This window comes from Malania oleifera, chromosome 5 (genome assembly GCF_029873635.1).
Source record: "Malania oleifera isolate guangnan ecotype guangnan chromosome 5, ASM2987363v1, whole genome shotgun sequence".
Taxonomy (NCBI): domain Eukaryota; kingdom Viridiplantae; phylum Streptophyta; class Magnoliopsida; order Santalales; family Ximeniaceae; genus Malania; species Malania oleifera.
In genome coordinates, this window is record NC_080421.1 from 25914978 (window position 1) to 25921990 (window position 7013).

The 7013-nt window shown below is 36.2% G+C and overlaps 1 long non-coding RNA gene across 1 annotated transcript; it reads left to right on the top strand.

Annotated features, from left to right (window-relative positions):
- Positions 1-1649: 1649 nt before the first annotated feature.
- Positions 1650-6264, top strand: LOC131154997 (uncharacterized). Its single transcript, XR_009136728.1, has 2 exons — positions 1650-2154; positions 6059-6264. It is a non-coding gene; the product is annotated as an uncharacterized LOC131154997 (long non-coding RNA).
- The last annotated feature ends 749 nt before the right edge of the window (positions 6265-7013 follow it).

Here is a 7013-nt window from a genome sequence, read left to right on the forward strand (position 1 = left end):
TGTTGGAGAGCGAGTTACGCCCCCGTGCAATAAATCCGAGCCAACCGGCGGTCAACTCAAGCCCCTATAAGAAGGGAGTTGGAGAAAAGGCAAAGGTAAGTGATAAAACACTATTCTACTGTTGCGTTTAGCCTTCCTGAAAGCGTTCCTCTTACTTAGGCATCGGAAAGATCTCCCGAAGTACACCCCAGGTCCTTCAAGCCTTTCTTCTCTTCCTCTTACAGGTCAACGGGAGTCGAAGGAGCATCCCCATTATTTTCATCCCGCAACAGACACAAATGTTAAGCATCAAGAAAGTAATTATCATCCAAAAAAAGTAATGTTGTGTCTGGGTGAATAGATTTTGGGCTTGTATTATATTTTATCCAAATCCATACAAATCTAAATTTTAACACTACCCCAAACCTAAAGTTAATATTAGTACAATAATAATATGGTAATGGAGATGTGTCCCGGGGGTCAGGTTAACCGAACATCCAACTGATGCACGGAAGCCGTGTTTGCATTCCAGACTTTACCTGATCAGCTAGACCTAGGGGGAGGACGCTGATCCGTAGGTTTGGTGCCGCACCAAGGGGTTTAAAGGGCTTGTTGTTGGTTGGCCTATGTAATAAAAAAAAAAATATAAGGGGTTTAAAGGGCTTGTTGTTGGTTGGCCTATGTAATAAAAAAAAAATATTTTTTTTTTTTTTTATTGAACAAAGCTAAAGTTGGCACACTATTGAATTCTATAGTGAGAAAATTAAGTAGACAAATTTTTATGATTTTAACTTTTACCTATATTTGCGAGTCTAAAATAATTCAAAACTTGAATTGGATTCGTATCAATTTTAGCAAAATACACTATAAAAATACATTAAACTTGATTTAAATACAAACAAATTTAAATTTTATTCCCAAACACCACTTTATATACTACAAATTGTACCATGTGTATTAAAGTCCACTGCATTTCAAACACAAGCCTCCCTGCCTCCATATTCAAACCAGCATTTCAAGCGTGTGAAAATTAGGTGAGGAGAAGTTTAGATAGAAAGGTACCTGCAGCACCCTGTAAATTGGTCGGTTGCATGATACCCCCCGGCGAAAGGGTATCTTAAGATTTTGATTGATGACATTAGTAGACCTTTATCTCTCTAATATTTGTCACTAGCTTGCTTCTATTCTTCCTTGGGATTCAATCCTTAATTAATGAATTATATATATATATACACCTTGCTTTGTCCAGCAAAGAAAATTTCACCAGGGGTCCAAAGGATTTGTTGGTGGCTGGAGTTCCTATATAATAAAATAAAAAATAAAAAAATTTCATTTTGAAAATTTCACCCAAAAAAAAATAAAAAAATAGTAAGTGTTTCTTTTTATTTTGATTGAAAAATCTAGTGTCATTTAAGGTCTTCACCTATCCTAATAGCCCTCAATTAGGACTTTAATTCACCTACTCTCCTATTATAACTACACATATATCCATTTTCATTACATTGTCTATGTGTCACTCACTCAATTTACAAAAATATATACAAAAATCATTCGCTAAAATCAGAAATTCCACTTAGTGTTTTGAGCCTAATTTCATGTGAATAGTTCAATTTGGCACCTATTTATATCCCTAGTCCAATTTAAGGTCTAGTTGGGCTCAGCTCTTTACTCCCTACCTCAAGTCATATGATGGGTGGGCTCAGTCCATAGCCCAAAACCCATCTAGCTCTCACCCCCTAATCCAACCCTCTCCCACGTGCCAGAAGAATTGTTTGTCCCCAACTGCCTGGGACGGATGGCAAGAACTAAAATTGAAATAATTTAAAAATTAGAGAGATTCACTCCAAGGGTTTGGGAAGAGAGAAACTGCTCGAGGGCCTATAAATAGAGAGGAGGAAGTTGAGATATAGAGGAGGAAGCCATTCGGATAAGGAAAAGGTAGAGAGTGAGAAAGCTGGGAGCCGAGATTAAGAGAAACAAAAGCATCATTCAAGCAAGGACTCTCGAGCAACTAAGAGTGAAGAGAGGGATTCCTACAGAAGGAAAGGAGATTGAAGCAGAAAGTAAATAGGAGTTCAGAGGAAAAGAACAGATGTTGAGAAGAAAGGGACTTCACTTGGGATTGCTCCGTGCCCACTCAGTAGAAGGAAGAAAGGAGGAGTGGAAGATTTGAAGGTAGGGTTCCTTTTCTTATTGCGTTCATTCTAGCACATTGGTTTGTTTTAGTGTTTAATGTGGACCATCTGATTTTGGTCTAGGTTATGGGTGTTAAGTGATTGATGGATGCATGTTGTAATGTGTGATTGCATGGAAGGTAATTGAACTCTTTAATTGATTTTTAGTGTCCAAATGCATAATTGAATGATGTCGATTCAGTTTCTGTTTTGATTATGATATTGGAATCTCAAAATTTTGGAACATAAGGATTGATTTTAATTTCAAAATTGGGTTGTTTTAGCTAAAGTTGGGTTCAAGATTGTAAAGTTTTGAACAGACATATTAGGTTATTTCAAGACCGTACAAGTGATTATGTGAATTGAATAACTAGTGAACATGCTTGAATGAGTAATTACCCAAATGATCTAATCTTGCGCGGCCATTCAAATCCACCTTAGGACTTGAGTTGAGTCAATCCAATCCAACATAGTCTTAGACTCAAATTTCTCATCGAGTCAATCCAAAACCATACTAGATTTCTAGTTGGGTCAACCCAAACCCGAGTACCCTTGGGCCAACTCGAGACTAAACTCAAACACTAGTCTGGTCAATCCACAACCTGAACCCAAATAACAATCGGGTCAACCCGTAACCTGAACCCTTTTTCTATTTGAATCAACACAATGACCCATAACAAAACCTATGTCAAATCTACCCAAACCTCGAGTCAACCCTACCTAAGAACCCAATCCAACCTAGCCCATGCCTAGTTGAAGCCCAACCTAATCTAAACCCTGGTTAGGTTAAACCACACCCAAGCCCTCAGACCTACCTATTTGGTGAGAAAATAACAGAAAAGAAAAGAAAATAACCAAGAAAAGAGTAAGAAATAAGAGAGAATCAGAGAAAGGGTCTATATAGAGACACAGGAAAACAAAATAATAAGAGAAAATGGGGAAAAGTGGTTTTTGGCTGGGAAAGGAGAAAATTGGCGACGGTTTGCAAGAGGAGACAGAAAACCGGAGACGGATTTGGTTTTACCGTGGAGCCGTAACAGGTAAACAGTAAAAATCGAGCCAGTTAAATAGAAAATTGGCGACAGTTTTCTGAGGGTTAGAGAAAACCGGCTACAGTTTTCTCTACAGCACTGAATATAACAAAGTCCCACAAGCTCATTTTGTTTAACAAATAAAAATCACTCTCTCTCTTTCCCTCCCAAACCCTACGAAGCTCCCTTCTTCTTCCTTCAATTTCAGCTCTGTTAAAGCCCGGATTGACAATTAGGAACCACCACGGGGTTCTTGGGAAGATTCTATGCAACGTAAGCGAAGTAGATTTTCAAGTTGGGGTTCTGGGGCACCATCCCAAAATTAGGGTAAGTGGTGTATTTTAGAGTTTTTAAGCTAATTTGGAGTATACGAAACATAGGAAATGTTGAATGGAAATTATTCTAGGAGTTGTGTTGAATAATTTGGGGTAAATGTGAATTTTAGGTTTTTGGGTTGCGAACACCGAAGGGCGTAAAAATTGGGTTTTTTAGCAAAATCTCAATAAGTCAGGTAAGGAGAATAAATTATAGCAGTCTATTTCTGAAAGTTATGGGTTGAGAAATATGAGAAATGGAACTATGATATTTTACCTGAAATTTATTTATGATATAAATATCAGATGAAATTTGTGTGGCATATGATTTATATTGAGATATGTTTAAAACTGGGTTAAATGATTTACCCTGAGAATATGAGATTATGAAATGTGAATGGAGATATGAGATTAGAAATGGGGAAAATGATTGAAAGGGGAATGTACTGAAAAATGTATATCTTCTGAGATGAAAATGTTTTATTGAGAAATGTGAATTATGTGAAATGAAATGTGTATATGTATTTATGAGATGAATGAGCATTAAACTGATGAAATGCCATTGAAATGATGAAATAAGTTGTGAATACTGAAAATGTGAATATTACAATGATAATACTGCAATGAGAATAATGAAATGTGAATACTGAAATGAGAATAAATGTGAGTATTGTAATGTGAATACTACAATACAGATATTGAAATGTGAATATGAGAAATATGAATATGAGAAAATGTGAATATGAGAAATATGGTTATGAAAAATGCGAATATAAGAAATATGAATATTGCAACTAAAATTCTACAATATGAATATTGAAATGTGATTGATGAAATATCAATACTGCATAGGGATTGCGGGTATGTAGTAATGATAACCCTGATGGATGGATATGAAAACCCTAATGATAGGTTGTGATATTGAGCACACTACCGTTGCTAGTGGTGTTAATGCAACCTCACAGACTCGCGGTGCGTGTGGTGTGATAGTTGTAACGACCCGAAGAATATTGATATTTAATAATAAAGAGAGAGAAAAATGGAAATAATAACAAAATGAATTTCCCAGGCCTCGTCTACGAACACAGGGGTTTCGTCGACGAGGGTTCTTCAGGATCTCGTCGACGAGAAGATACCGAGAGAGAATTTTTGGGAAGTCTGACATTCGTCAACGAGGGTGCAGGTTCATCGACGAACTTTCTACAAGACTTGTCGACGAGGTGACGTGGCTTATCGACGAATCTCGCAGTATAAATAGTGCTTAAACTCAGTTTTTACGCAGAAATTTCAGCAAAGACTCTCTTTCTTCTCTCTCTACGATCCCACCACGACGCTCCTGGTGGAGTTCTTTTCAAGTTTGCTGGGGCTGATCGTCGGTGGGACGAAGTTGGATTTCATCCCAAATTCAAAGTAAGGTCTTTTAAGAAAAATTTGACTTTCCAGTAGTTGTAGGAAATGTTGTAGACGTAGAAATAGTAATATTTTGTTCTGAGATTTATAAGTTTCAAGGTGTTGAGTGGAGAACCCTGCAGGTGTAGGACCCGTTACAGTATGGAGATTTTAGCAGAAATCAGGTAAGGGAAATATGTTGTGCTAGGTTATTCGAGTATGATTTCAGTATAAAATTATATATATTCTACCAAATTATTTTTCACAGTAGAAATTTATACAGTTTATCAAGTATGATTAATATGTTTTAAAACTACTGTGTGGCTTGAGAATATAGATATTGTACAGAAACATGTTTTACAATATTTTTCAGAGTTATGTTTTACAAAATATATAAACAGAGGAAATATATTATAGTAATTTCAGAATACCATGATTATATAGTTGATACAGATACAGTTTACAGTACCATGACATATAGTTTTTACAGTTCATTTTTGAAATACAGTTGATACAGATACAGTTTATCACAGCGTCATGGTTTATACAATTATTATAGAATCATGGTAAAACAGATAGTTGTATATAGAGATGTATTATATAATATCAGACCCTGTTAGACTATTACATATTATAGAGTACTGTACCGTTGCTACATACAGTATATAGAGTGCAACCACCTATTCAGATAATACGTGGTATAACAGTCAATCGTATAGAGCCCACGAGTGGGCAGGCTTCCCATCATATATGAGTTAAGGAGGGCCGATCAGACTAATGGAGTATAGTGGTTTATCCTGGTCAGCCAGCCAGGATAGATCCCGCCTACGGGCTGCACAACCCTATCATGAGGGGTTAAATCATGACACACAGTTATCCATAGGAAAGTTTTCAATTATTAAATGTATATACAATTTTACAGTAGCATTGGGTGTACTTATGTATAATAGCAGTATCATGAATGGAAAACCTATAAAGCAAATATGTTAAGCAACATGGGTACAGGTGGTGGCTTTATATGTTATTTGTACTTGTATTCTCATATTCATTTATACATGACTATATATAGAAACAAATTTTCATGGTATTGTAACTCATTTGCCACACACTAGTAATAGCATATTTCGTCTTACTGAGCGTTGGCTCATTCAATTACTTTAACATTTTTCAGGTGATCCAAGTAAGCGAGCAAATCAAGCTCGCAAATAGAAGGGCCTCAGTATTGCCCTGACAATAAAGTGAGTATTTTTTGGAGTATTTTTGTTTAGCCTTAACCCAGTTGAGAGTATTTTTGGGAAGCAGTCATATATGTATATTTTGAGGGACCTTTTAGCACTATAGTATTGTATATAATTATATATGGTTATGTTTATTTGATTTTCGCTTCCCGCTGCTAGGTTGATGGTTGGGTTTAATTCAATTTGGTATCAGAGCATTATAAATGTTATTAAAAAAACCACGTTAAATAGCAGGTCTTTACAATAGTAGACTGAGCTGTATAGTAGAGTTGTTTTGCCCCTTGAGTCCGGATCAGGACTATTGGCCAGCCAGTTGTACTACAAACACGGGATATATGATATGATATTTGACCTAACCTAGTCGGCTAACCACGATTTGGTCCAACCTTCGAGCCGCATAACCCTATTCATGGGGGAAAGCATGATGTGGAGAAAAATCCTCAGGGCAGCCATGAGTTACGAACATGAATGTATCGGTTACTGAGGATACTCATGAGCTAGATGTGAAATGGAAAAGAAATGAAAATGAAATGGAAATGGAAATGAAAATTGGAAATGAAAATGGAAATGAGGAATGAAATAGTGTAAGTTAATAATATAAATAATGAAGTGAAGTAAAACACTCTGCCTGAGGGCTTACTGAGTAAGGTGAGTGCCTTGATAAATATCAATTGTAGCCAAACCTGAGTTAATTAGGTAAGAATGCAAACGATATTAGGGCAGAGAGTAAGCTTCCCTATTCTTGGGAACTTCGCTGGAAGACATAGATTGCATGTGAACGAGTTGAAAATGGATATGAAGCTTGTAAAAACTTGTGCTTTATATTTATATAAATATGACTATGGAAATGGTATATATTTTCTCAGAAGATATTATCACTAAAATGAG